General features: G+C 40.3%; 1 pseudogene; it reads left to right on the top strand.

Annotated features, from left to right (window-relative positions):
- The first annotated feature begins 1,336 nt into the window (after window positions 1–1,336).
- Window positions 1,337–1,455, top strand: LOC112480231 (annotated as a pseudogene).
- Window positions 1,456–9,164: the final 7,709 nt, after the last annotated feature.

The raw sequence follows: 9,164 nt of genomic DNA on the forward strand, positions 1-9,164 counted from the left end.
GGAAAGGAAAATAGATCTCAACTGAACTCCTTGAACTCTCAGGGTTTCTCTCATTCTCATGCTCTGTCTATGGAGGGTTATTCCTTCTCTCATAAGCTTTTGTCTCTAACTCTGGCATGTACTTGAATTCTTTCCTGCTCTCAGTCAAGAACCCTCAAAGATTCTTTCAGTGAGGAACATGAGCCCCCAATCAGGGGTATTCACCCCGTCCTGCATCACTTATTCACTAGCATTGCAGAGATGAAAAAGGGATTTATCGGGTGACTTCAGACTGTAGCAAACTTTTGATGTGACAAAAAGTCATTGAGATCACATCGACAAATCGGACCGTGGAAAAGGGAGGAAGGACATAGTTATTGTTTTCTAAATTTGTCTGGTTTTAAGAATCACCTGGAGTTCTTGTTAGATGTAAATTTCTGGATCCCTCCAACTGAGATTCTAATTCAAGTGAGGGGTAGAAAGCCCTTGAACCTGTTTTTGGTTGATGTCCTCTGTGATGCTTATGACAGGGCAAATTTGAAAATGGTTATCAACCAGGTATTATCAGTATCCTGGGCACCTCCAGCATTCAGTGCCCAGGAACCAGGGATGCTAAACACCCCACAATGCTTAAGCCAACGTAACACACAAAAATAAAACACTGGAAACAGAATGACTGCTGCATAGAATTTTAAGTGGAACTCTATATATCATTTAGATGCTTCATTAATGTTTATTAACTACAGGACTTAACAAAATTATAGCCGTCCCAAGGAGCTAGACTAAATACGGGCTGACCTGGTAATTTTCCAGAAGATAGCAACATCACCCTTTTTGAGGGATAAAGGAAAACTACTTTCAGACAGGTATTTACTTTCAACTGATTTATTCCTGTTCTTATCTTTTTCAAACATTACACAGTGCTAGATTTTATATAAACACCAGGGAAGAAGTGTGCTATTCCTTCCAGAGGAGACATTCTGAAAGAAGAGAAATGCCATGTATAGAAAAACATGTTTTAATAAATCTAATTCTTCTTTCCCTTCTCCCTCGCTGCTCATCAACATGGCACGCATAGTGCTTGTCTTCTTATTTATATTTTGATTCTCTCTGGGGTGATTCCCAGATATTTTTAACTAGTTTTCCTTACCTGTAAGGTTTTATGTGCCCAGGGTATCAATATGGTGACATTGTACTGTAAGATGTTCTGTAAGATGTTATCATCTCTGTTTCTTACAACTGCAAGTGAATCTTCAATCATTTCAAGATAAAAATGTAATTAAAAATTATACTCGGTTATTCTTAATCCACTATTCCACTTATGACCATTGATTTTGAGGCTTTAAAAATCTATGTAGTCTACGGCCATGCCACCCTGAACAAGCCCAATCCCATCTAATCTCGGAAGCTAAGCAGCGTCAGGCCTGGTTAGTACTTGGAAGGGAGACCACCTAGGAAGACCAGGTGCTGTAGGCGTAAAAAATAAAAAATACAGGATTGTAAGCTGACAAGGTCCTTGCAGTCTGCGAGTCAACCAAGGGTTGCCTTGCCTAAAAAAATAAATAAATAAAAATAAAAAATAAAAATCTATGTAGAGTTCCCCAGGGATCACTGTGCTAGTTTGTATTCATCTTACTAGAACGAAAACTTTGAGTCCCCTGATCTGCTATGATTTGGATCTTGCTTCTATCAAACACAGCTGTTGTTGCCTTGAGTCAAGAAGAAAAAATCTCAGGCCCAGGAGACAGGCCTGAGGTCTTGAAAAGACAGTAACCAAAATAGACCGTAATGAGGTCTGTCTCCTGTGCACACCTGGGTCCACCTCTTGCACCAATATTGTGATAGAACTGCTCTGAACAGCATGCGATGCTCTTACAAAGTGATTAAAAGTTCCTTAGATGCTGCTGCTCTCTTTCAGAGGCTTTTAGTTAATGGAATTAACTAGCTTATTTATCATTAGAATAAAGTAGTAATTTAAAAATCCAAATCTATACTAACAGGTTCATTTGGGAAACAACAGCTGCTCTGAGATCCCAGAGGAGAAGGGGGATGAAAAACCGGATCCCAGTCTAAGACATTTCTACAATGAAAGTGCCTGATGTTTAACTCAACTGAAATGAGCGTTTGGAATATGAGTGGAACATATAAAATTTCCAAGTTCGCGTATCTTTTTTTTTCCAGATTTTTTAGCTCTATGACTTTATTTTTCACAGACTTAATAAAGAAATGGCTTAGTAGGCTAAGATTACAGAACAAAAATGGTAATTCTTGGTCCTGTATAGAATATAACTCTCACTGATAGATAGTATGTTCTCTTTATTCATATGTTTGAAGATCAAAGGTTAAGTAGTTTTATCTTGGGGTAAGGCGTATTTAATACAGGATGAATCTAGATACATTTTTCTATGTATAACTAGTATAGTCAGGACTGAAATTTTATTTTCCATCTCCTCATATAAAAATAATATAAGCAGCTTATTTAACAGCGCCTAGACTAGAAAATGCAAGGGCATTATAATGAATAATCCTCAACTCATTATGACCTTAATGAATAGGTTCGGACTCAGGATAATACTGGAACTGATATTTATTAACACTGATGGCATCAAATACATGCCTCATCAATTTCAAAAGAGTTAATTAGCATGTGGGATAAATTTAATGCACATTACTGCCAAATGCAGCCATATTTGTGGAAAGATAGGGAGTTATTACAGCACGATTTCATACTTTGAAACTATACCATCAAGATCCATAGACATTACATGTAAAAATGTCTCCTTTCCTAGGCAAGCATATACATTTACATCATGATCACCCAAGAAAAAGTAGTTGATGAAGGTCACCCACAGATCTGAGGCAGAAACATAGTTCCTTGATGAAAGAAGCTGTCTTGTTGTATCTGGCCCCTTAAATGAGCACACTGCAACCAAGCATACAGGGATGAACTGGATTAAGGAGAACTGAAAACAAAGGGTCTAGTATACCTAGATAGCTGTGTTTTCAGGCTCTGCTTAGCTGTAAATTGCATTTAGAGTTTTTCTTATTATTTATTTGTAACACCTTATAGCTTCCCATCATCAACACAAATTGCCAAATGTTCTACTAGGTAGAACAAACTCCCCTCAGCTTCCTCTCAGGTCAGGAAATCAGCTAGTGACATCATGGAAATTTTCCTCTTTTATTCACTAATCCTGATCTGGGTTCATAGCCTGAATTAAGTCCTTGTTGTGCAATGGTGTGACCTTGGGGATGTTATGTGACTTTCCTGAGCTTCAATCTCCTCTTCTGTAAAATTACGGTAACGTGGGGTTCAGAGGTAATGTATCTAAAGCACCTCAGAACATGGCCCAGAATTAATAGTGTTCACCATCAGCGGGCTTGATTTAAAGTTTATTTCTTACTTTAGATGACTTCATGATAATAAACCTGAGACAATGAAACAGCCAGCCTTTCATGCCTCCTTCTCTAATACACAGCAAACAAAGCAGAGCGTTTAAGGCTTGTTTTTTTTTACAGATAAAAGACTAGACAGTGCCCTCTAGTGGTAAATAGATAAAACAACTGAAGGCTATTTTTTACTTAGGATTCAGACTGAAATTGATCACAGATATACAATGCAAAGCTATAGTGTCAAATATAATTAATATTTGGACTGGATTTTAAGTGTCACATCATCCTCTAAAACAGTAAAACAAAGGAAAACTTCCTTATCTATTATAGAACAAATTGCAGTTTAATCATATGAACAACAAAAAAGCCAGCCAGATACTATTTTCTTTTTCAATCAAATGTGAGCTGCTTTGATTCATTTTTGTATCATGACTAAGTATTATATGAGGAAATTATTTCAGTAGTTCAGTGGGGTGAATTAACATACCTCTTTCCAAATTCATATGGTAGCGAATGATTGATTATTTGACAGGATTTCTTACAGTTTAGAAAAAAAGGAAATGTGTTGTAGAATCTTCTCCAATGATTTTCTCTAAGTATTAGTTGTTACTTGCAGAACTCTTAACTTGACATTAACAGGGCTGTTCTCATTTAGCTCCTGAACTCTCAAAATCTCCATTTCCACCAACACCATTGCCCTTCAATTTAATCAGGGCAGTAGCAGACAGTGGTTAAAACAGTGAACTCTGAAGCCAAATTGGATTTAAATCCTAGCTTCACCATTTATTAACCATATCAACTCTATGCTCATCTATAAAACATCAGTGTTACTACCAGCTACTTTATAGGGTTGCTATAAGGATTGATTAGGCTTGCGTATGGACGATGATTAGAACAGAGCCTGGAGTGATTATTCATGAGCAGGTGTTATGTGCCCATCCTTCTCAGTATTACAGAGAATGCATCAGAAGCTTAAAATACAGGCTCTGACTGCAACGAGTTTATAGTCCAAGTGGGAAGATTTGCTAGAGGAGTGAGTCTTCATCCCACTTCTTGGTTTGCAGGAAGATTTTTCCTTAAACACAGCCCTGGCTTCTCATGTCCCTATGCTTGTTTTCCCCAGGAGCAGTGGTGACTCATTTGGAGTGGAGTGACTCTGAGGACAGTCCCACAAGGATGACGTAGTTAGAAGCTCATTTGACCCTCACTCCATAGTATATTCTACAATTTAGCATGGTTGATAATAAAGATGAGAAGTTAGTTTTCACCTGCCAACAATCATTTGGTATAGTTCTCCATTGGTTCAGAACTCAGTCTGAGAAGTAGAGAACTATTTATTGAGGAGACCCTGCAGACCCCAACAAAACATACTGATCCACAAAAACAATTCAGTGCTAACTTGTATGCTGTGAACCTACTATACAAACGTGTCCAGAAATGAGAGTTTGGTGTAGGTTGAAGCATCAGGAAAGAGTTTCATGAGTGGAACTTACATTGGCTCTTGAAGAATGGGATAGTTGGGATGGTGGGAGGGAGGAAAAAAGAGTCCTTCTGTAAGCAGAGTAATGTTTTTCTAAGACATAGCAATCTGTACTTCTATGCAAGTGGAATATGACATAAAACATTGGTTAAACTTAGAAAGTCATATTCCTGTTTGATGGCTGCACAGTGACACAGCCAAACTATTGCAGAGAAACAGGTAACATAGTTCCTCACTGCCTGGTTTTTCAATCACATGTAACCCAACTGCCAAGAACGTTCTAAGTACTTCATGCATATTAAGTCACTTAGACCTTCAAACAACCCTATGATATAGATATTATTATTTCCCTCATTTTACAACCAAGGATACCAGAGCATAGAAAGTAGTAGCTTGTCCAGTGTTAGCAAGAGAGAGAACCAGGGTTTGAGCCCAGGCAGTCTGACCCTGACTTCATTCCATCGTATCACTTTGCTTTGCAATTTATCAGTCTAGGAGAGAGATCCTTCCTTGTGAAGGGGATCAGTGAAGAGACCAGCCTGACCAGACTGAATGTTTGAACTTTGAAGGCAGCAACATGAGGCTGGGAGGCAGGTGGAGCAGGTCAATGAGAGGTTTGAAAAGCCAGGCACAGGAGTTTGGATGGGGAGATAAAACGAAAAGTTAATCTTATCATGCTCCTGTTCAAGAGCAATTCTATCCTGCTCAATCTATTAATTCCAAAGGCTGCTTTAAGAGTTTCAGTTTGGTAGAATGGACATACGTAACTATGGAGATAAGGCAGAACAAAAACAGAACTTGATCCTCTGTGCATTGAATAGGCCACTGATGGGCAGGGCCTGTGGAAATGAGCTCTCATCCTTTCTTTCCAAATGCCTGCCTGGAAGACAAGCAAGGCTGGAGGTATGAATTTGAGTATATACAGTTAAGAGCTGAAACCATGAAAAAAAAAAACAGATGCTAAAGGAGGCAGAGGAGAAATACCAACAGAAGAGGGATGACGGACAACCTAGTGCTGTGGAAGTTAATTGATCTGCACAGTTAAAAGTTCTGAGTCAGCTACTGCAAAAAGGTGGTAGGACAGGAGAACTGGTACAAAGCCAGGAAATTTTTTAAAGCAAAATTATTGGGGTAACATTGGTTAATAACATTATATAAGTTTCAGGTGTATAATTCTATAATACGTCATCCATATATTACATTGTGTGCTCACTGCCCAAAGTCTAGTCTCTTTCGATCACCACATATTTGACCCCCTTTACCCTGTTTATACTTTCCTCCAGTCCCCTTCCCCTCTGGTAACCAACACACCGTTGTCTGTGTCGATGAGTTTGTTCGTTTGCTTTGTTTGTTTATTTGTTGTTTTCTGTTTTATATCCCACATTTGAGTGAAATAATGTGGTTCTTGTCATTTTCCATCTGACTTACTTCACTTAACATGATACTCTCAAGATCCGTCCATGTTGTCACAAATGGCGAGATTTTATCATTTTTTATGGTTGAGTAATGTTCCATCGTATACAAGTACCACATCTTCTTTATCCAATCATCCGTTGAAGGACATTTAGGTTATCGTGCATCATGCTGCAGTGAACATACGAGTACATATATCATTATGAATTAAGCGTTTTCAGATTTTTCAGGTAGGTACCCAAAGGAGGGATTGCTGGGTCTTATGGTACCTCGATTCTTAATTTTTTGAGGAACCTCCATACTGTTTTCCATAAAGGCTGCACCAGTTTACATTCCCACCAGCAATGTATGAGAGTTTCTTTTTCTTCACATCCTCTCCAACCCTTATTTCTTATTGACAATAGCCACTCTAGCTGTGTGAGGTGGTATCTCATTGTGGTTTTGATTTACGAAGCCAGGAAATCTAACAATGAGCTTAAACGCACTGGAGAGAGGAAATAGAACTCGGCTTTTTCCCTTACAACGCTGTAAGGTAAAAAAAAAAAGGAATGTCTGCTTCATGTCATAGTCCCTGCTGTTCTCCCTCCTGGCATAGGACTTCTTTTAAGTTGGCTAGGGTGCTAGTGGTGGTGAGCGCAAACCTTTGAGATCTTCAGCAATAAACATAAACCAGGAAAAGGTAGATTTTTCAAACATCTTTTAAGATAGAACTTCAGAATGCCCAGCCCATGTCACCATATGTGTACAATCCTTCCTACGTAAATATCATGATCACATCATTAGGAAGATATTTGTATCAGTCCAGTTCCCACTAAAGTAGAAACCATTATCGCTACTTAAAACAGGGAGTTTAATACAGGCGATAGAAAAAGATGAAAAGGGCACACAGTGAGGAGACCCAGAGATTAGCAACAGCAGGAAGCTTCTTCTGATCCAAGTTTACAGGGCGAAGGAGAAGAGGGCAGTTTCACCCAGCAGATGCTAGTAGTGGTGGGCCTGTCGGGGAAAGCTAGGTGATGAAGAGGTGCAGCTGCTATTAGAGCACCCCCAGCATAGGGGTAGGGAGATAATATGGCTTCTCCCTTCCCTCCACTTTACAGTCTCCCTCCAGCACCTCCCAGTAGGCAAGCACAGCTGAACATTAGCTGACAGGGGAGCCTGGGAAATGTAGCCAGAAGGGGTCAGACCTCAGGACACAGAGCAAAGCCGGGGATTGGCGATGGGGGCTCCTGAGGGCAAATGCATCCTGGACCTGCATGATGCTCTTGTAGCACTTGGCCCATTGTGGGGATGGTCTCTTCTTTGTGGAGAGAAGCAGCTAAGACCCATCTGAGGTGAAGTCCTTACAGGCCTGTCACCTGATTTCTCTTACCAGAAACCAATTAGACCCATCCTTCGGCCTCAGTTATAGAAGAATCAAGGTGTTGAACAGTACTTCTCATAGTAGGCCATACAGTTCTTCTACGTCAAGGGAGATGCTGAGAGCTAGGGAGCGAAGGGTCCGGTTGAAGAGCCCATCCCCCTTCGAAGCTGTGAGGGAGCCGCTCTGCGCTGAGATGGGGAGCGGACTGGCCGCAGGCGGCAGTGCTGGAGGCTGGAAGCTGTGGCAGGAGTACAGACCTCTAACCTGTCAGCCAGAGGCCTTATATTTTTCGCTTATGTTCTCTTTTGTTTTCTTTCGGTATTTTGGTAAATTAAAAAAACAAAAAAACAAAAAAACATTTTAAATCTACATGTCGCACTGGTGTTAAGGAGATGGGCAGGATGGATGGATAGATTTTTGTTTAAGCTTGTGCCACAGCTTTGGAGTGGCAGAGGATCTCTGGGGGCGGTGGTGGCAGGAGGATGGACATGACAGAAGCCCAAGGGGAAAATGAATCCAGAACAGACGCTCCAGGTTGAGGGAAGCAGCTGGATATATGCCCTAACTATGTAACCCTAACACTAAGCTTAGTAGTTTGGGGTTTTAATGGCTAATAGTTATTGAGGACTGTCTAAAGCCATGTGCTATTTTAAGCACTTTGCTTATATTAACTAATATAACCGTAATAGCAACTGTATGAGGTAGGTGCACATTATAGGTGTGGAAATTGAGGCTTAGCAGTTAAGTAACCTGCCCTGGATAAACCACGGAGGCTGAATTCCAATTCAGACAGGCTGCCTCCAGAGCCTGTGTGTGTTTAACCATCACCGGGAAATTGGGGCACCTTAGAAAACAGAAGAGAAGATGTCTGTGGAGAAAGAGAAGATTCTGGAAAAGGTGAAATGAGGGAAGGAGATCTCAGAAGAAGATGGAAAGGGCTAGAGGGGAGAGGACACTGGTTATGTGAGAGAGTTTATGCTGCTTTCAAGATTGCATCACCCGAGCAGGACACTTTCTGCGGGGACATGGAGAACGTTGTACAGTCTGTACCTGATGATTCCGATGACTAGATTCCCTGCAGACCTGCTGTCTGTTGTTGCTCTTGGTTCTTATTCATGCTCTGTGTCCTCATTTTTTTGGCAATTACTGAGAGTTAGGGTTGCGTATGAAAAATAAGTTATAAGAATATTTTGAAGCCTAGACTTACTTATGGAATCATCTTCAAAAAAAGACTTTTTTTTGGGGGGGGGGGTTTTTTTGGTGCTGGCAATCTGGGACCAGTTTAATTTTAATTCAAGCCTTGAAGTTTTCTGAACCACCAGATGATGATAAACCAAGCCTTGGATGAGCTGGTTTATTTCTGATTTACACTTTCTCCAGTGGTTGGGGATGACTTCAGGCTCTCAGGCCAAAGCAAAGCATTACTTACCAGGAGAAAGTGTTAGAAAAACAATGAGAAAGCAATTCATGATTGCTATGTAGTCTTAAAGGGTTGGTTCTGCATTTCCTCTCTCAGAACTGCTGTCTGTGCCGTAA

This window comes from Pteropus alecto, unplaced genomic scaffold, assembly GCF_000325575.1.
Source record: "Pteropus alecto unplaced genomic scaffold, ASM32557v1 scaffold73, whole genome shotgun sequence".
Taxonomy (NCBI): Eukaryota; Metazoa; Chordata; class Mammalia; order Chiroptera; family Pteropodidae; genus Pteropus; species Pteropus alecto.